The sequence below is a fragment of the Pseudophryne corroboree genome, chromosome 7 (assembly GCF_028390025.1).
Source record: "Pseudophryne corroboree isolate aPseCor3 chromosome 7, aPseCor3.hap2, whole genome shotgun sequence".
NCBI lineage: Eukaryota > Metazoa > Chordata > Amphibia > Anura > Myobatrachidae > Pseudophryne > Pseudophryne corroboree.
Window position 1 is genome coordinate 22,182,234 of NC_086450.1, and position 22,163 is coordinate 22,204,396.

At 47.0% G+C, this 22,163-nt stretch overlaps 1 protein-coding gene across 1 annotated transcript in view; it reads right to left on the bottom strand.

Moving 5' to 3' along the window:
* COL5A2 (collagen type V alpha 2 chain) overlaps nt 1-22,163 on the bottom strand; it is a 266,184-nt gene that overhangs the window by 242,673 nt on the left and 1,348 nt on the right. The window lies entirely within an intron of this gene.

Genomic DNA, 22,163 nt, shown 5'->3' on the forward strand with positions numbered 1-22,163 from the left:
GAATAGAGGCCGTGTGAGTGAGAGGGGGGCCTCCCAACTTCACCCACCACCACTGCAGGACACTGCGGCCTGTGGGTGGGACAGCAGGACAGTGTCTAAAAAAATGGGTCCAGTTTGTAGGTATGCACGGTGTACTATTACTTTTGCATTTGTCACCAACACCCTCAAACCACATCTCCTGCCATTAACTAGATGCAGATACCGCTGTGGTCTACTGGCGTCAACCTGGCGCATACGCTGTTATTCTCCAGAAGAAAGTGATATAGGTGCGCTGATAGTGGCCAGTAAGCTTCAAGCAGCTACAGCTATGTGCAAATTCCAAAACAGAACTCCAGTAGCAGGTAGGTGGGTGCCGCTGTTAGGGGGCCCCTAATATGACAATGTGCATACTGTATGTAATTCATTCTCCATTGGGCTGTACCTGGGAGGGGAGGGGGACATTGCAACATTTTGCCGTGGGGCCCACAAAGGTCTTCTTACATCACTGTCCAAGTTCTAAATGCGGCAGATCCCCAATACTAATTATCACCGCTGAGAGGTCCTTTCCTCTGTAATGTTACACCGTGTCAGTCACCAGCACGCCACAAACGCTGCGTACATTTCCTCCACAGCTACAGCAGCCCCCCTGAGACAATGGGAAAGACATTAGCCTTCCAGCAGAAATACATCCCTAAGGATTTATAATATACGAGGGATTAAGGGGGAGTTGTATCAAGCCGTGGATAGAGATAAAGAACTGTACTGTACCAACCAATCAGCTTCAATTTACAGGCTGGATTTAAAAAATTGACAGAATCTGATTGGTTGGTACTTTATATTCCCTTTATCTCTCTCCAGGGGGTACATTTACTAAGATGGGAGTTCTATTTAAGATGGGATGTTGCCCATAGCAACCAATCAGATTCTACTTCTCATTTATCTAGCACCTTCTATAAGATAATACCTGGGATCTGATTGGTTGCTATGGGCAACATCCCATCTTAAATAGAACTCCCATCTTAGAAAATGTAACCCCAGGTCTTGGTACATCTCCCCCAAAGTCTCATGGAAGAGAAATGCTATACCATTAGGGAATGTGCTGCCCATTACTACATGAAGACAGCACTATTTAAAACAGCATGGATAGTGTAATGGTTGTAGAGCCTCACAGCACTGGGGTCATGGGTTCAATTCCCACCATGGTGCTAACTGTGTGGAGTTTGTATATTCTCCCCGTGCTTGTGTGGGATTCCTGTGGATGCTCCGGTTTCCTCCCACACTCCAAACATATACAGGTAGGTTCATTGGCTCCCAACAAACAACCCTAGGGCAGAGGTTCCCAAATTGTGTGCCGTGGATCCCTGGGGTGCCTCGGGACACTTGCAGGGGTGCCCTGGGTTGGTGGTCCAGGACCAATTCAAATTATTCATGGTCATTATAATAGGCAAAACCAGTGCTGGTGGCTGCCAGTCATAAAATATGTGGCCAAACAGAAGCAAATCTTGTCCCTCACTACACAACTGACCCTAAGGATGACATATAAACGCAATCTACATAATGTAATATTTCTTTCTAAATTTCTCAATAAGAAATTTTTGGCCTAGGGGTGCCGTGAAAAAAAAATCTGATATTCTAGGGCGCCGTGATTCAAAAAAGTTTGGAATCCACTGCCCTAGGGTGTAAGTGCGTGTACATGGGCAGACCAATATTAACAATATGAAATTCCATTTGATCCCAGTTATGTTTTCATGTTAATACTGACTGTCTCCGACTCCCCTGGCTTTGTGTAAGACTCCATTTTGTTCCCTTTTCCATGTTCTTTTCTCATTGCTTGTCCCACGCCTGTTGTCTTTCACACGGCGTGATTTCCATTCCACATTTGCCCAGCATATTCCACTTGTAACGTGACATTATTCCAAAGCAAGCAGCTTCAGTACATCTGGGGGTAAATTTACTAAGGTGGGAGTTTTTTAGAACTGGTGATGTTGCCTATATCTTCTAGAAGCAGCTTGATAAATGTTAAGTAGAATCTGATTGGTTGCTATAGGCAACATCACCAGTTCTAAAAAAACTCCCACCTTAGTAAATTTACCCCCTGGAATACGTCTCTCCTCCTATTTTGTCACTGGAAAAGCATTTACTGTACCATACACCCCTTTAGAGATATATGGGTGTACCGTTATACAGCACACTGTTACTGGTGCCAACGCTATGACACTGGCACATAGTATTTTAATTGCAAAACAAAAGTACGGGCAACAGCAATGTAGTATAAATCAAAATGCATTACTCCTCACTGAAATGGATCTTTTATTGTAAGACCTCCAAAACTCTGTCCCTTAACAGCATGATATAACGGCAGCTCCAGTAATCATATTATATACCAATGCTATTGTTGTCATAATTTGAGCCACTTGCCAAGAGGAGGGGGATTTCCGGGCAACTGGAAACCCCCGTGCGTTTGCCTATGGAGGGCTCTCACCAGTCTATCCAGTCCCTACTATAATATAACTACACAAAGGTTTCCTGAGCTTTGCTATGTATCCTTTGGATCATTATTCCCTGTAATTAATACTTTCTCTGTAACTGATTTCTCTGGTCACTCATCTCAGTCATGTATCCCCCGTGTCACTGCTTCAATCCCTTTCCCTTCTATTTCTCATTCCATACTACCCTCTGACCCCTATTACTCATTCTTTCTGTATCTCGTTCCTTCTGTCACTCATCTCAGTCACTTATCCCCCGTGTCACTGCTTCCATCCCTTTCCCACCTATTTCTCATTCCATCCTTCCCTCCGACCCCTATTACTCATTCTTTCTGTCTCTCGTTCCTTCTGTCACTCACATCAGTCACGTATCCCACGTGTCACTGCTTCCATCCCTTTCCCATCTATTTCTCATTCCATCCTTCCCTCCGACCCCTATTACTCATTCTCTCTGTCTCTCGTTCCTTCTGTCACTCATCTCAGTCACGTATCCCCCGTGTCACTGCTTCCATCCCTTTCCCATCTATTTCTCATTCCATCCTTCCCTCCGACCCCTATTACTCATTCTTTCTGTCTCTCGTTCCTTCTGTCACTCATCTCAGTCACTTATCCCCCGTGTCACTGCTTCCATCCCTTTCCCTTCTATTTCTCATTCCATCCTTCCCTCCGACCCCTAATACTCATTCTCTCTGTCTCTCGTTCCTTCTGTCACTCATCTCAGTCACTTATCCCCCGTGTCACTGCTTCCATCCCTTTCCCACCTATTTCTTATTCCATCCTTCCCTCCGACCCCTATTACTCATTCTATCTGTCTCTCGTTCCTTCTGTCACTCATCTCAGTCACTTATCCCCCGTGTCACTGCTTCCATCCCTTTCCCATCTATTTCTCATTCCATCCTTCCCTCCGACCCCTATTGCTCATTCTTTCTGTCTCTCGTTCCTTCTGTCACTCATCTCAGTCATGTTTCCCCGTGTCACTGCTTCCATCCCTTTCCCATCTATTTCTCATTCCATCCTTCCCTCCGACCCCTATTACTCATTCTCTCTGTCTCTCGTTCCTTCTGTCACTCATCTCAGTCACGTATCCCCCGTGTCACTGCTTCCATCCCTTTCCCATCTATTTCTCATTCCATCCTTCCCTCCGACCCCTATTACTCATTCTTTCTGTCTCTCGTTCCTTCTGTCACTCATCTCAGTCACTTATCCCCCGTGTCACTGCTTCCATCCCTTTCCCTTCTATTTCTCATTCCATCCTTCCCTCCGACCCCTATTACTCATTCTCTCTGTCTCTCGTTCCTTCTGTCACTCATCTCAGTCACTTATCCCCCATGTCACTGCTTCCATCCCTTTCCCACCTATTTCTTATTCCATCCTTCCCTCCGACCCCTATTACTCATTCTTTCTGTCTCTCGTTCCTTCTGTCACTCATCTCAGTCACTTATCCCCCGTGTCACTGCTTCCATCCCTTTCCCTTCTATTTCTCATTCCATCCTTCCCTCCGACCCCTATTACTCATTCTTTCTGTCTCTCGTTCCTTCTGTCACTCATCTCAGTCACGTATCCCCCGTGTCACTGCTTCCATCCGTTTCCCATCTATTTCTCATTCCCTCCGACCCCTATTACTCATTCTTTCTGTCTCTCGTTCCTTCTGTCACTCATCTCAGTCACTTATCCCCCGTGTCACTGCTTCCATCCCTGTCCCTTCTATTTCTCATTCCATCCTTCCCTCCGACCCCTATTACTCATTCTTTCTGTCTCTCGTTCCTTCTGTCACTCATCTCAGTCACTTATCCCCCGTGTCACTGCTTCCATCCCTTTCCCTTCTATTTCTCATTCCATCCTTCCCTCCGACCCCTATTACTCATTCTCTCTGTCTCTCGTTCCTTCTGTCACTCATCTCAGTCACTTATCCCCCGTGTCACTGCTTCCATCCCTTTCCCACCTATTTCTTATTCCATCCTTCCCTCCGACCCCTATTACTCATTCTTTCTGTCTCTCGTTCCTTCTGTCACTCATCTCAGTCACTTATCCCCCGTGTCACTGCTTCCATCCCTTTCCCTTCTATTTCTCATTCCATCCTTCCCTCCGACCCCTATTACTCATTCTTTCTGTCTCTCGTTCCTTCTGTCACTCATCTCAGTCACGTATCCCCCGTGTCACTGCTTCCATCCGTTTCCCATCTATTTCTCATTCCCTCCGACCCCTATTACTCATTCTTTCTGTCTCTCGTTCCTTCTGTCACTCATCTCAGTCACTTATCCCCCGTGTCACTGCTTCCATCCCTTTCCCTTCTATTTCTCATTCCATCCTTCCCTCCGACCCCTATTACTCATTCTTTCTGTCTCTCGTTCCTTCTGTCACTCATCTCAGTCACGTATCCCCGTGTCACTGCTTCCATCCCTTTCCCTTCTATTTCTCATTCCCTCCGACCCCTATTACTCATTCTTTCTGTCTCTCGTTCCTTCTGTCATTCATCTCAGTCATTTATTCCATGTCTGCCCTGTCACTCATGGGAGTGGGATGAAAAACTGGATGGAGGAATGCAGAGGGATGAAGGAGTGCGATAAGATCAGTGGTAGGGGGGCAATTAAATGAATTAGTCGGGGGAGGTGATGATGACGAGGGATAGTTGGAGGTTGATGAATTAGAGATGAGGAGGCAATGACCCAAATCTAACTCTCTTTGCACATGTTACATCTGCCCCACCTGCACTGCACCTGGTTTTGCCCATTAGAGGAAAATTTTGTTTTGCAATCAACCTTGAATTAGGCCCTACTGTGTATATCCCATGTCGGCGCTGATTTTTGTGACACAGCTAATAGTGGTGACCCAGGTACTAATTCGCAGACTTTAGCTGAATAAACGTCAAGGTCTATATGTAACAGTCTGCGTCGTGCGGGGTGTACGGGGATTTCTGCCAGTCTGCCCTCATTTTTAAAGTGGCAATCATTTACAATGCAAAACCCAGGTGGGTTTTGCCTTGTAAACAATTGCTGCTTTAAAAATGCGGGCAGAAGTTCCCAAACAGCCTGCACCACGCAGACTATTACATGTTGGGGGTCATTCCGAGTTGTTCGCTCGCTAGCTGCTTTTAGCAGCATTGCACACGCTAAGCCGCCGCCCTCTGGGAGTGAATCTTAGCATAGCAGAATTGCGAACAAAAGCTTCGCTAATTTTCTCGTAACGATTACCCCGCAGTTTCTGAGTAGCTCCAGACTTACTCAGCCATTGCGACCAGCTCAGTCGTTCCTGGTTTGACGTCACAAACACACCCAGCGTTCGCCCAGACACTCCCCCGTTTCTCCAGACACTCCCGCGTTTCTCCAGCCACTCCTGCGTTTTGCAACTCAAACGCCTGCGTTTTTCCGCACACTCCCATAAAACGCCCAGTTTCCGCCCAGAAACACCCACTTCCTGTCAATCACGCTACGTTCAGCACAGCAATGAAAAAGCTTTGTTATGCCGTGAGTAAAATACCTAACTGTTGTGTAAAATAACTAAGCGCATGCGCTCTGCGTACCTTGCGCATGCGCAGTTAGCGACTAATCACAGTATAGCGAAAATCGGCAACGAGCGAACAACTCGGAATGACCCCCATTGTCCCAAGTCTGTGTCTTTTTAAGAAGTTTATTTGTAAATTAGCACCGAGCCGGCCACACATCCGCCGCGTTCCAACTAGAGATGAGCGGGTTCGGTTCCTCGGAATCCGAACCCGCCCGAACTTCAGCTTTTTTTACACGGATCCGAGCGACTCGGATCTTCCCGCCTTGCTCGGTTAACCCGAGCGCGCCCGAACGTCATCATGACGCTGTCGGATTCTCGCGAGGCTCGGATTCTATCGCGAGACTCGGATTCTATATAAGGAGCCGCGCGTCGCCGCCATTTTACACGTGCATTGAGATTGATAGTGAGAGGACGTGGCTGGCGTCCTCTCCGTTTAGAGAAGAAATAGATAGGAGAGTGAGAGTGAGACAGTGACACTTCATTTACTGGAGCTTAGGAGGAGTACTCAGACAGAGAGTGCAGAATTTTGCTGATAGTATTAGTTAGTTATACTAGTGACTGACCAGTGACCACCAGTGCAGTTTTATATTATTTAATATAATCCGTTCTCTGCCTGAAAAAACGATACACAGTGACTCAGTCACATACCATATCTGTGCTCAGCCCAGTGTGCTGCTGCATCATCTATGTATAATATCTGACTGTGCTCACATAGCTTAATTGTGGGGGAGACTGGGGAGCAGTTAGGTTATAGCAGGAGCCAGGAGTACATATTAAAATTAAACAGTGCACACTTTTTTTCTGCAGGAGTGCCACTGCCAGTGTGACTGACCAGTGACCTGACCACCAGTATATAGTATACTATATTGTATTGTGAATGTCTGCCTGTAAAAGTTAAAACACACGTCGTGTGACTTGTGTGGTGTTTTTTTATTCTATAAAATAAAAAACTCATTCTGCTGACAGACAGTGTCCAGCAGGTCCGTCATTATATAATATATACCTGTCCGGCTGCAGTAGTGATATATATATATTTTTTATATCATTATTTATCATCCAGTCGCAGCAGACACAGTACGGTAGTTCACGGCTGTAGCTACCTCTGTGTCGGCACTCGGCAGTCCATCCATAATTGTATACCACCTACCCGTGGTTTTTTTTTCTTTCTTCTTTATACATACTACATCTCATTATCATCCAGTCTATATTAGCAGCAGACACAGTACAGTACGGTAGTCCACGGCTGTAGCTACCTCTGTGTCGGCACTCGGCAGTCCGTCCATAATTGTATACCACCTACCCGTGGTTTTTTTTTTCTTTCTTCTTTATACATACTACATCTCATTATCAACCAGTCTATATTAGCAGCAGACACAGTACGGTAGTCCACGGCTGTAGCTACCTCTGTGTCGGCACTCGGCAGTCCATCCATAATTGTATACCACCTACCCGTGGTTTTTTTTTCTTTCTTCTTTATACATACTACATCTCATTATCATCCAGTCTATATTAGCAGCAGACACAGTACAGTACGGTAGTCCACGGCTGTAGCTACCTCTGTGTCGGCACTCGGCAGTCCATCCATAATTGTATACCACCTACCCGTGGTTTTTTTTCTTTCTTCTTTATACATACATACTACATCTCTTTATCAACCAGTCTATATTAGCAGCAGACACAGTACGGTAGTCCACGGCTGTAGCTACCTCTGTGTCGGCAGTCCATCCATAATTGTATACCACCTACCCGTGGTTTTTTTTTCTTTCTTCTTTATACATACGTACTACATCTCTTTATCAACCAGTCTATATTAGCAGCAGACACAGTACGGTAGTCCACGGCTGTAGCTACCTCTGTGTCGGCACTCGGCAGTCCGTCCATAATTGTATACCACCTACCCGTGGTTTTTTTTCTTTCTTCTTTATACATACATACTACATCTCTTTATCAACCAGTCTATATTAGCAGCAGACACAGTACGGTAGTCCACGGCTGTAGCTACCTCTGTGTTGGCACTCGGCAGTCCATCCATAATTGTATACCACCTACCCGTGGTTTTTTTTCTTTCTTCTTTATACATACTACATCTCATTATCATCCAGTCTATATTAGCAGCAGACACAGTACAGTATGGTAGTCCACGGCTGTAGCTACCTTTGTGTCGGCACTCGGAAGTCCATCCATAATTGTATACCACCTACCCGTGGTTTTTTTTTCTTTCTTCTTTATACATACATACTACATCTCTTTATCAACCAGTCTATATTAGCAGCAGACACAGTACGGTAGTCCACGGCTGTAGCTACCTCTGTGTCGGCACTCGGCAGTCCGTCCATAATTGTATACCACCTACCCGTGGTTTTTTTTTCTTTCTTCTTTATACATACATACTACATCTCTTTATCAACCAGTCTATATTAGCAGCAGACACAGTACGGTAGTCCACGGCTGTAGCTACCTCTGTGTCGGCACTCGGCAGTCCGTCCATAATTGTATACCACCTACCCGTGGTTTTTTTTTCTTTCTTCTTTATACATACATACTACATCTCATTATCATCCAGTCTATATTAGCAGCAGACACAGTACAGTACAATAGTCCACGGCTGTAGCTACCTCTGTGTCGGCACTCGGCAGTCCATCCATAATTGTATACTAGTATCCATCCATCTCCATTGTTTACCTGAGGTGCCTTTTAGTTGTGCCTATTAAAATATGGAGAACAAAAATGTTGAGGTTCCAAAATTAGGGAAAGATCAAGATCCACTTCCACCTCGTGCTGAAGCTGCTGCCACTAGTCATGGCCGAGACGATGAAATGCCAGCAACGTCGTCTGCCAAGGCCGATGCCCAATGGCATAGTACAGAGCATGTCAAATCCAAAACACCAAATATCAGTAAAAAAAGGACTCCAAAACCTAAAATAAAATTGTCGGAGGAGAAGCGTAAACTTGCCAATATGCCATTTACCACACGGAGTGGCAAGGAACGGCTGAGGCCCTGGCCTATGTTCATGGCTAGTGGTTCAGCTTCACATGAGGATGGAAGCACTCAGCCTCTCGCTAGAAAACTGAAAAGACTCAAGCTGGCAAAAGCACCGCAAAGAACTGTGCGTTCTTCGAAATCCCAAATCCACAAGGAGAGTCCAATTGTGTCGGTTGCGATGCCTGACCTTCCCAACACTGGACGTGAAGAGCATGCGCCTTCCACCATTTGCACGCCCCCTGCAAGTGCTGGAAGGAGCACCCGCAGTCCAGTTCCTGATAGTCAGATTGAAGATGTCAGTGTTGAAGTACACCAGGATGAGGAGGATATGGGTGTTGCTGGCGCTGGGGAGGAAATTGACCAGGAGGATTCTGATGGTGAGGTGGTTTGTTTAAGTCAGGCACCCGGGGAGACACCTGTTGTCCGTGGGAGGAATATGGCCGTTGACATGCCTGGTGAAAATACCAAAAAAATCAGCTCTTCGGTGTGGAAGTATTTCACCAGAAATGCGGACAACATTTGTCAAGCCGTGTGTTCCCTTTGTCAAGCTGTAATAAGTAGGGGTAAGGACGTTAACCACCTCGGAACATCCTCCCTTATACGTCACCTGCAGCGCATTCATAATAAGTCAGTGACAAGTTCAAAAACTTTGGCCGACAGCGGAAGCAGTCCACTGACCAGTAAATCCCTTCCTCTTGTAACCAAGCTCACGCAAACCACCCCACCAACTCCCTCAGAGTCAATTTCCTCCTTCCCCAGGAATGCCAATAGTCCTGCAGGCCATGTCACTGGCAATTCTGACGAGTCCTCTCCTGCCTGGGATTCCTCCGATGCATCCTTGCGTGTAACGCCTACTGCTGCTGGCGCTGCTGTTGTTGCTGCTGGGAGTCGATGGCCATCCCAGAGGGGAAGTCGTAAGCCCACTTGTACTACTTCCAGTAAGCAATTGACTGTCCAACAGTCCTTTGCGAGGAAGATGAAATATCACAGCAGTCATCCTGCTGCAAAGCGGATAACTGAGGCCTTGACAACTATGTTGGTGTTAGACGTGCGTCCGGTATCCGCCGTTAGTTCACAGGGAACTAGACAATTTATTGAGGCAGTGTGCCCCCGTTACCAAATACCATCTAGGTTCCACTTCTCTAGGCAGGCGATACCGAGAATGTACACGAACGTCAGAAAAAGACTCACCAGTGTCCTAAAAAATGCAGTTGTACCCAATGTCCACTTAACCACGGACATGTGGACAAGTGGAGCAGGGCAGGGTCAGGACTATATGACTGTGACAGCCCACTGGGTAGATGTATGGACTCCCGCCGCAAGAACAGCAGCGGCGGCACCAGTAGCAGCATCTCGCAAACGCCAACTCTTTCCTAGGCAGGCTACGCTTTGTATCACCGCTTTCCAGAATACGCACACAGCTGAAAACCTCTTACGGCAACTGAGGAAGATCATCGCGGAATGGCTTACCCCAATTGGACTCTCCTGTGGATTTGTGGCATCGGACAACGCCAGCAATATTGTGTGTGCATTAAATATGGGCAAATTCCAGCACGTCCCATGTTTTGCACATACCTTGAATTTGGTGGTGCAGAATTTTTTAAAAAACGACAGGGGCGTGCAAGAGATGCTGTCGGTGGCCAGAAGAATTGCGGGACACTTTTGGCGTACAGGCACCACGTACAGAAGACTGGAGCACCACCAAAAACTACTGAACCTGCCCTGCCATCATCTGAAGCAAGAAGTGGTAACGAGGTGGAATTCAACCCTCTATATGCTTCAGAGGTTGGAGGAGCAGCAAAAGGCCATTCAAGCCTATACAATTGAGCACGATATAGGAGGTGGAATGCACCTGTCTCAAGTGCAGTGGAGAATGATTTCAACGTTGTGCAAGGTTCTGATGCCCTTTGAACTTGCCACACGTGAAGTCAGTTCAGACACTGCCAGCCTGAGTCAGGTCATTCCCCTCATCAGGCTTTTGCAGAAGAAGCTGGAGACATTGAAGGAGGAGCTAACACGGAGCGATTCCGCTAGGCATGTGGGACTTGTGGATGGAGCCCTTAATTCGCTTAACAAGGATTCACGGGTGGTCAATCTGTTGAAATCAGAGCACTACATTTTGGCCACCGTGCTCGATCCTAGATTTAAAACCTACCTTGGATCTCTCTTTCCGGCAGACACAAGTCTGCTGGGGTTGAAAGACCTGCTGGTGAGAAAATTGTCAAGTCAAGCGGAACGCGACCTGTCAACATCTCCTCCTTCACATTCTCCCGCAACTGGGGGTGCGAGGAAAAGGCTCAGAATTCCGAGCCCACCCGCTGGCGGTGATGCAGGGCAGTCTGTAGCGACTGCTGATGCTGACATCTGGTCCGGACTGAAGGACCTGACAACGATTACGGACATGTCGTCTACTGTCACTGCATATGATTCTCTCAACATTGAAAGAATGGTGGAGGATTATATGAGTGACCGCATCCAAGTAGGCACGTCACACAGTCCGTACTTATACTGGCAGGAAAAAGAGGCAATTTGGAGGCCCTTGCACAAACTGGCTTTATTCTACCTAAGTTGCCCTCCCACAAGTGTGTACTCCGAAAGAGTGTTTAGTGCCGCCGCTCACCTTGTCAGCAATCGGCGTACGAGGTTACATCCAGAAAATGTGGAGAAGATGATGTTCATTAAAATGAATTATAATCAATTCCTCCGCGGAGACATTGACCAGCAGCAATTGCCTCCACAAAGTACACAGGGAGCTGAGATGGTGGATTCCAGTGGGGACGAATTGATAATCTGTGAGGAGGGGGATGTACACGGTGATATATCGGAGGATGATGATGAGGTGGACATCTTGCCTCTGTAGAGCCAGTTTGTGCAAGGAGAGATTAATTGCTTCTTTTTTGGGGGGGTCCAAACCAACCCGTCATATCAGTCACAGTCGTGTGGCAGACCCTGTCACTGAAATGATGGGTTGGTTAAAGTGTGCATGTCCTGTTTATACAACATAAGGGTGGGTGGGAGGGCCCAAGGACAATTCCATCTTGCACCTCTTTTTTCTTTTATTTTTCTTTGCGTCATGTGCTGTTTGGGGAGGGTTTTTTGGAAGGGCCATCCTGCGTGACACTGCAGTGCCACTCCTAGATGGGCCCGGTGTTTGTGTCGGCCACTAGGGTCGCTTATCTTACTCACACAGTCAGCTACCTCATTGCGCCTCTTTTTTTCTTTGCGTCATGTGCTGTTTGGGGAGGGTTTTTTGGAAGGGACATCCTGCGTGACACTGCAGTGCCACTCCTAGATGGGCCCGGTGTTTGTGTCGGCCACTAGGGTCGCTTATCTTACTCACACAGTCAGCTACCTCATTGCGCCTCTTTTTTTCTTTGCGTCATGTGCTGTTTGGGGAGGGTTTTTTGGAAGGGACATCCTGCGTGACACTGCAGTGCCACTCCTAGATGGGCCCGGTGTTTGTGTCGGCCACTAGGGTCGCTTATCTTACTCACACAGTCAGCTACCTCATTGCGCCTCTTTTTTTCTTTGCGTCATGTGCTGTTTGGGGAGGGTTTTTTGGAAGGGACATCCTGCGTGACACTGCAGTGCCACTCCTAGATGGGCCCGGTGTTTGTGTCGGCCACTAGGGTCGCTTATCTTACTCACACAGTCAGCTACCTCATTGCGCCTCTTTTTTTCTTTGCGTCATGTGCTGTTTGGGGAGGGTTTTTTGGAAGGGACACCCTGCGTGACACTGCAGTGCCACTCCTAGATGGGCCCGGTGTTTGTGTCGGCCACTAGGGTCGCTTATCTTACTCACACAGCGACCTCGGTGCAAATTTTAGGACTAAAAATAATATTGTGAGGTGTGAGGTATTCAGAATAGACTGAAAATGAGTGTAAATTATGGTTTTTGAGGTTAATAATACTTTGGGATCAAAATGACCCCCAAATTCTATGATTTAAGCGGTTTTTTAGGGTTTTTTGAAAAAAACACCCGAATCCAAAACACACCCGAATCCGACAAAAAAAATTCGGTGAGGTTTTGCCAAAACGCGGTCGAACCCAAAACACGGCCGCGGAACCGAACCCAAAACCAAAACACAAAACCCGAAAAATTTCCGGCGCTCATCTCTAGTTCCAACTAGACAACTAGATAGCCGGGTATGGTAGCAAAAGATAACGGGGTATTTATTCCCACACCCTGTGAAAAAACGCCCTTAAACGGCTACGCTACTTCTGCTGGGATCAGTATGAAATTCCGAGTGACTGGATCCCGACGAAAAACTGACGCCGGAATCCCGACCTCTTGTGCAGCATGTCCCCTCGCGGCCTTCGGTCGTCACAAGGTTCTATTCCCCCTTGGGTGGTGGCGTGGACCGCAACCCAAGAGGGGTATCTGTCTGGTGATCGGGATTGCGACAGTTGGGAATATAACTGCATACCCTTCTACTGTCAAAAAGGACAAAATAATTAAAATAATAATATAACTAACTAAATAAATAATACATAAAATAAATCATAATAATAATAATAATTAATGCTTTTCACATATGCCAGCAGACCCCTCCTCAGCAGTGGTTGTAACACATGCACCCCCCCACCACCACCACCTTCATATCAGCAATCGCAAAGGACCCCAACCAGAAAAAAGTTTATGTGACTTATTAAAATAATGTATTTTTACTCAGCAAATATAACTGGAAAATAAAATCTAGTAAAAAAGAAATATTTTTCAATTATTTGTATATAAAATGTTTAATTGAAACTGCAACTGGGCACATATGTTATTGCATATCCTTACATTATAAATCACATTACAAAAGTATCACCCTCCAGACAATGGGGGTCACTCCGACCCGCTCACACGCAGCAGTTTGTCACTGCAGTTCGAACGGGTCTGGAATGCGCACGCGCGTCGTTGCCCGGCGACAGGGGTCGCCGGGTTACGTCGCGGCCAACGAAGAAAGCAGTCGCAGAGCCGACCGCAAGAAGATTGGCAGAAAGAAGGCGTTCCTGGGCGTCACCAGACCGTTTGGAGCCGTTTTCGAGGAGTGCTGAAGAAAACGCAGGCGTATCCAGGAGAACGGAGGGTGGATGTCTGACGTCAAAGCCGGCTCCAGCATCGCAGAGATCGTCGCACAGGGTAAGTCTGTCCAGGGCTAGGCATGTTCTGCTTGAATTTTTTTTAGTTTAGCAGGGCTGCACAAGGGATCGCAGCTAAAATACACTCCCCCATAGGCGTGGACTAGTTGATCGCAGCAGCAGCAAAAAGTTGCTGGCTGCGATCAACTCGGAATGACCACCAATGCCCCTGCGTGTGATTATTTATGGGGCCTGTCCCAGCGCTTTGTTTGGCCCTCCTCACTCTCTTCCCGTTGTAGCGTGTCGGCTGCTTTATTGATATAACAACCCACTGCCGCCTCCGACACCAAGTGGCAATGATCCAGAGATAATTCATCACCAATCTGGATCAGATTCTACATCCCTAAACGGCGCTGCCAACTCGCCCTATAGAGCCCGCGGACTTGGCACTCCTCTCATGAACACTATAAACATCATGGATACACAGATGAAAGATAATAAACTATGTGACCCCAGGTGTGATACGTCTGTTAACACGGATAATGCGTCACATATGGATTGGGTAGCTGTATGTTACAGGGGAAGGAGTGGAATCTCACCCTCCATAATGTATACCGGGCCTTGTGTCTGTATGCAGTATCTGTCACACTTGCAGGAGCATCGCACAAACAGATGTTCATCAAAGACGCGAGGTACCCGGCCATTTCCTGCGTTATCCGCACATACGTTCTGCCTCTCCTAAGCAGGTACATTATACCGCAGCGGATACAGGTAACTAAGCAGCGAGCATGTGGAATAAGGTGGTCATTCCGAGTTGATCGCTAGCTGCATTCATTCGCTGTGCAGCGATCAGGCAAAAAAAAGGCACTTCTGCGCATGCGTATGCGGCGCAATGTGCACGCGCATCGTACTAATACAACAAACGATGTAGTTTCACACAAGCTCTAGCGAAGCATTTCAGTCGCACTGCTGGCCGCAGAGTGATTGACAGGAAGAGGGCGTTTCTGGGTGGCAACTGACTGTTTTCAGGGAGTGTTTGGAAAAACGCAGGCGTGCCAGGAAAAACGCAGGCGTGGCTGGGCGAACGCAGAGCGTGTTTGTCACGTCAAAACAGGAACTGAACAGTCTGAAGTGATCGCAAGCGCTGAGTAGGTCTGAAACTACTCTAAAACTGCACAAAATTACTTTGTAGCCGCTCTGTGATCCTTTCGGTCGCACTTCTGCTAAGCTAAAATACACTCCCAGTCGGCGGCGGCATAGCGTTTGCACGGCTGCTAAAACCAGCTAGCGAGCGATCAACTCAGAATGACCCCCCTTGCACCCAACACTTCTGAAGATTACATTGAAAATGCTAACTTATTATGCCACAGATGTGGAATTCGGACTGCCATTAGGTCACTCGCTGAAGGACATGGGTCTGGTGTGAATGGTGACAACCTAGGAATAACCCATCACCCAGGTATGAAATGGGGTAAGTACTGAAATGGCGGTGTTCAGTGTCTGGGGTCTGAGTCGGGTAAAGAAAAAACAGAATTTATGTGTGAAAGGGGCATTATTTATTAATCGTTGTTTCTGTAGGCGCGGTCATTTGTAGGGAATATCACCACAGTTACCGTCGTCGGAAACCCTGTCATGGGGTCGGTGGATGTGACAAAGGGAGTGGATGATTAATTGCTGAAGACCCACAAACTTTATCCAGCTATGCACGTAATACATCATTATATTGAAGTGTAGACCATCGAGGACGGGCAGTGTCGGACTGGGGTAGAAAGGGCCCACCGGGGAATGCACTGACAGAGGCCCAGCCTCCACAGAGTCTTGAAATCCACCATAGTCCTGTGCAATATAATGTAACATTATAATGCACAGGACTAGGGTTCCAGACTGTGCACTGTGATCAGGTTCTAGGCTGCGCACTTTTCCCCAGAGGAGGGGGTGGGCCCTCGGGTAGTAGGGCCCACCGGGGGGGTTTCCCCTTGTACACCTATGGGCCAGTCTGACCTTGGGGACGGGTGTAAGAGAGAAACATTCCCCTTCTGATAGTAGTCACACCTCCGCAGGAACATCACACCATGGTGCAGTGGCAGCTCCAAGAAAGACGCACCCTCACAGGGTGGCACGTCCTAATGACGCCCAGAAGTCGCTACGGGGAATTCTGACGTACACTACAGAAAGTATTAAAAATAATATTTCCTCGGATTTGTGTCAGTAACATTTACAGTACTTTCTATGCGCAGACCAGTTGTACAAATTGCTGACTGGGTGTTAATACGTAGAAGACCTCGGAAAAATTTAAATTAACCTCAAAAAATTTATTTTTTATTGCTGTATTCTTTGGCAGAGCCGTTAGTATAAATATCTAGCTTATTATTTAGTTTTACATGAATATAACATACGGGCTGGGATGCATCTCGCCGGGTCTGGGACTCCAGGTCGACAACAAAAAGGTCAACACACCTTAGGTCGACGCCAATTGGTCGACACACCTTAGATCGACATGGACAAAAGGTCGACATGGACAAAAGGTCGACAGGAACAAGGTCGACATGGAAAAAGGTCGACATGAGTTTTTTATGTTTTTTTGGTGTCGTTTTCTTCGTAGAGTGACCGGGAACCCCAATTAGTGCACCGCGTCCCCTCGCATGGTGCCTTCGCTCCGCTTCGCTCGGCACAGATTACCGTTCCAATCGTAGTCCACGTGGATCGTTAAGTATGAAAAGGTTCCAAAAAAGAAAAAAATTGTGAAAAACTGATGTCGACCTTTTCCATGTCGACCTTGTTCCTGTCGACCTTTTGTCCATGTCGACCTTTTGTCCATGTTGACCTAAGGTGTGTCGACCAATTGGCGTCGTCCTAAGGTGTGTCGACCTTTTTGTTGTCGACATGGCGTCCGGATACCATCTCGGGTCTGGGACTCCAGGTCGACAACAAAAAGGTCGACACACCTTAGGTCGATGCCAATTGGTCGATACACCGTAGATCGACGTGGACAAAAGGTCGACATGAACAAGGTCGACATGGAAAAAGGTCGACATGAGTTTTTTATGTTTTTTTAGTGTCTTTTTCTTCGTAGAGTGACCGGGAACCCCAATTAGTGCACCGCGTCCCCTCGCATGGTGCCTTCACTCCGCTTCGCTCGGCACAGATTACCGTTCCAATCGTAGTCCACGTGGATCGTTAAGTATGAAAAGGTTCCAAAAAAGAAAAAAATTGTGAAAAACTCACGTCGACCCTTTTCCATGTCGACCTTGTTCCTGTCGACATTTTGTCCATGTAGACATTTTGTCCATGTCGACCTAAGGTGTGTCGACCAATTGGCGTCGACCTAAGGTGTGTCAACCTTTTTGTTGTCGACCTGGAGTCCGGATACCATCTCGCCACAGATCACACGCAGAGCGGCGTTTATTAGCGCTGTATGAATGTAGATTTCAGCAAAGTACAGCTTTTCCGAGAACAAGACCGGAGTGCGGACTTCTGGGTTTATGACCGGGGAGTCCTTCTGTGCATGTCCGTCTGCCTATTGGATCCCTACCGGGGATTGTAGCGGAGAGAAGCCTGTAGATGGTGATGCCTAGCACGTCCAAGCTCTGGAAAGTTTTGCTTTCTGAAGACTAATGCATATGGGGAATGTGGTTCAACTTACAAAAATTTCATTTTTGGCGTTTGACGGACCGCATTTTTGTCGTTAATGCAGCTCATCCACTATCTATGAGCAGGGTGCCTCCCTGCTGGGATCATTGGACACACCGGGCAGATCTGCAGTAGCTCTATTTGCTGCAGGGTGCCGTTCCTGGCCACAGGCAGAGGTGCCGTAGGGCAGCGACGGTGCCAACCCCATCGCTTGCACACCCTTAGTTATGTCCGTCTTTCTATATGCATACTCATATATACAGCTCAAGCCCAGACAGGTAATCTTATTTTATGCCTACAAGAGTGGGGGCGCCGGAGGTGGGGCTTCAGCACCGTCCAAAACTCAAATAGGGGAGCCGCACCAACTACCAGTGAGTCCCAGTGGCAGCTTTTGTGGGGGGGGGGGGGGGGGGGGGGGGGTAGTTGGTGTGGTTCCCCTATTTGAATTTTGGACTGTGCTGCAGCCCCACCTCTGCAACTGCCCCTGCCCTACAGTGTTTCCCATGGATAATAGCGGAACCGCACCCCCCCCCCCCCTCCCCACCGACACCTTGCAGAACATGTTTTCTTAGTACACAAGATTCAACCTGAATACAATTCTGCGCTGTGTAGCTGGGGGGTCTTCTACAATCTCTAGGCATGGTTCTAGGATTTTGTGCTTTCATTACAACATGGGTGGTCATTCCGAGTTGTTTGCTCGCTAGCAGTTTTTAGCAGCCGTGCAAACGCATTGTCACCGCCCACCGGGGAGTGTATTTTCGCTTTGCAGAAATGCGAACGCCTGTGCAGCAGAGCGCCTGCAAAAACATTTTGTGCAAAACGAGACCAGCCCTGGACTTACTCTTTGTGTGCGTTGATTCTAACGTTAGAGGGTTGGCTTTTGATGTCACACACACGCCCAGCGTTCGCCCAGCCACGCCTGCATTTTCCCAGTCACGCCTGCATTTTCCCTGGCACGCCTGCTTTTTTCTAAGCACACCCTGAAAACGGTCAAATGACACCCAGAAACGCCACCTTCCTCTCAATCTTCTTGCGGTCGCCAGTGCGAATGAAAACGTTGCTAGAACCTGTGCAAAACCACAAAGAACTTTGTACCCGTACGACGTGCGTGCATACGCATGCGCAGAAATGCAGATTTTTAGCCTGATCGCTGCGCTGCGAACAACGGCAGCTAGTGATTAACTCGGAATGACCCCCATGGTACAATACATTTGTAGTAGTGTTAGGGGCATATCTAACAATCTTGTAAATTTTCCCCAATGAAACACAGGGGCAGATGTATTAACCTGGAGACGGCATAAGCCCATAGGCTTCTATAGGGTATCGCCATCGAAAGAGGGGTGAAAACCCCCCGAAAGTGGGGGTTTTATCGCATTTTCCCTTAGTACATCCCGCCCCCTGTGGGAATCGCCGCCAGGTCATACTGTATATACTGCACATTTGTGAAACTTCTAGGCAGTCAGTATCATATTGTGCATTTGGCCAATATTAAAAAATGGATATATTTCCAGAAACAAAATTTTCCAAGGCTAAATCTTGAAAAGCGGGGACCGTCCTGTGATATTAGGGACAGCCGAAGTATTAAATAAAAGAATAAAGAGTGAACAACGTCAGTGTCTTTGTGCAATGAACTGTCTTTTCCAGAGAGCCATAATCCAGCTCTCTGCTTCTAGAACATTCATAAAGCCATTACGTCATCAGACAGGAAGCCAGCGCTCTGATTGGCTACGTGTAGTGTGTAACCTCTGGCCAGCATTGCATGTTCCAACAATATCCGTCACCAGCAACACTTTAACCCCATGAACGGTATAGAACACACAGCTGCAACTGTGTCTGTGGGAGGGGATTCTTTATCCAACGTACAGCTGTTTCTCAGTGGCAGGGTCCTATAGATTGTAAGCTTGTGAGCCGGGATCTTTGTCTGTCAGCTAACACCCAGTTTACCTTTATTAGCACTCTATAATAAAATGGGATTAAATTCATAAATAATAGTGGGCCTGATTCAGGTCCCGTCGCTATAAGGTAAATGTCGCAATGTACCGATGTTCGGTACACTGCGCACGTGCAGTATGGGTCTTGCATTATCACTTGCAACGCGGTTGCAGACGTCAGGTGACTAACAGTCTGCAGCCATTTTGGTGGTGGGGAGGGGGGCGGTGATGGCCTCTGTTTTGCGGGAATGCCGGCCAGATCCTCCATCTTCCAGCGGAGATTTCCCGGCCTTGGCGATGGAGCAGCGGCAGCCAGCCTGCATGACCTCATGGGTTACTCAGCCGGCCGATGGTGCAGCAAGAGGCGTTGTCCTCACACGTGCACGAGGAGGGGTCTACTAATACCAGACGCTACCTGCTGCATTACCATATGTAAGCATCGGCTGCTGCTTCCAAGGAATCAGCAGCAAAGTCTGCAACAACAGACCCTGTGATACAATATTTGCAGAGACAATAGAAGGACACCCTAGGGTGCAGATATGAGCCCGCTCTGTTGGTGCTGTGCTTGCTTGAGCACTCCAAACTTCGTGCTGCAGCCAGCCACGTCTATGCGTAGCATTTTTCAGTCCTATGGCGGACGTATGGTGAGCACCCACCGTCATTTATAAATGTTGACTGCAATGGGTGTATTACAAATGCTGGTGCACAGGAGTAACACCAAAGGCTGCTTCCCATTGGGTGCTGTAAGCATAGAAGGGCGGGTAAGTGATTTCCAGTGTAACTCCGGCCATTGGCTGCTGTCATGGTAACTACTCGGAATCCGCTTGAGCTGTTACCTCATTACAATGCAGTATGTTTCCTGCTGGTGTGACAGCAGCCAGGGCCTGAGGAGTAGGAGCTGAGCCAGCAGGAGCGGCGGGAGGGGTAGAGTTCAAAGTCCAACTAGAAAAACCCAACCGGACCCATTTTATTACCCCACTTGTACAGTGACCTTAATGCAGCAAAGTCCCTGGCTCTACCATGGGGTACTGGGTCTTGCTTCTGTTTGGGCTTTGTCCCAAGAACTTCCATCACAGCTTCCACTATCATCATCATTATCACTTTGCTCCGTTAAGACACCCAGCACATCTCTTTTTTAATGCATACTGAGATTAATCTATACGTCTTGCCTTTAATTCCTGTCTGAAGTTGTAATGCAATATTATATAAAAGTCCAGATAGCAGCATTGCGTGCTGAATGCCGTACAGACGTGCAACGTTTTCCTTACTGTCTTTGACCCCCTTCTAATATATTTGCTGTTAGGAAAGAATAATGGGAAGGATGGTTCAAGGTCTCAGAGGCCAAAATCTGAGACATCTCCCATAAATAATTCCACTGTTCAGGCCACCAGGGACCTCATGGTGAGGTCAGGTCGTTTATGGTGCCCCAAACCATACAAATGGCTGTAGAACATGTTCTCTTGTATCTGACTAGGCAACGTCCAAAGATCCCTAGACATCTGTGCTAAGTCTGATGTGCTGCTCAAAGCCCCCAATTTCCCAAGAAAGAGTAAAGGAACTTAGGAGCCTTGGTGGAAAATAATGGGATGACTAAGTTGAATGCATTGTGCGTGATCGCATAAAATAATATGAAATTGCCACTAGAGGTCTACACTACCTAAACTTCCTCTACTCTAATGGCTCTAGTTTCTGCAGGCTAAAATATCGCCGTAGGGGGTGGGGTTTTTTTCAATCCAGGCAGAACATTTGCAAATCATTAGTTTCCACATATGAGATGAATTTAAAACGTTACATTTCTTAAGAGCAAAACTCAGTGTTCTCTGCAGAATATAACAAAGACAGAAACAATGAACGGAAAAGAACTCACTTCTTGCAATACTTCTATATGTAAGACATCGAAGCCTGCATTTTATTATATGCTGAAAATGAGGTCATCACTATTTTATGACAGGATGACTAACAGTCTCAGAATTGAGACAATAAATCCATACGCCACGTAGAAGCTAAAAGTATATATATATATATATATATATATATATATATATATATAATATTCATTATAGTATCAGTACAGTATCTTAAATGTACGTCAAGGACGTCTATAAGTGAATGCATTCCTCTGCTGTGTGGCTGCATATGATGAAATGAGCTATGTGACCTGCCACTTGCAATGGGTGACACGGTCCATTTTACAATCCACATCCATTATACATGGTCCTAAGTCTCCAGCCAGCCGGGGTGATCATTACATTGATCTGCCACCTCTTGTAGATGCATTGCTGCAAGTTACACATCCTGCATTTGGGATCTGTGCTAAGGGCACATGCATGAGAAAATTGCAAACGCAGAACATCCGCCAAACACCCTGATGCTGGCTCTTCATGTATAAAGTCGTATACCGTACTTCGATAACGCATTGAGAGAAAACTATGGTTATATCGTAATCATTGCAACTCACTGGAGTTGCAAAAATTATGCGTATTATAAGGAACTTGACCCCAATCGTCATCTCAGGGATGATGGCCAAAATCTCCCACAGACTAGTCTTACTTACTTTTCACCGACTTCCTGCCATTATTTCTT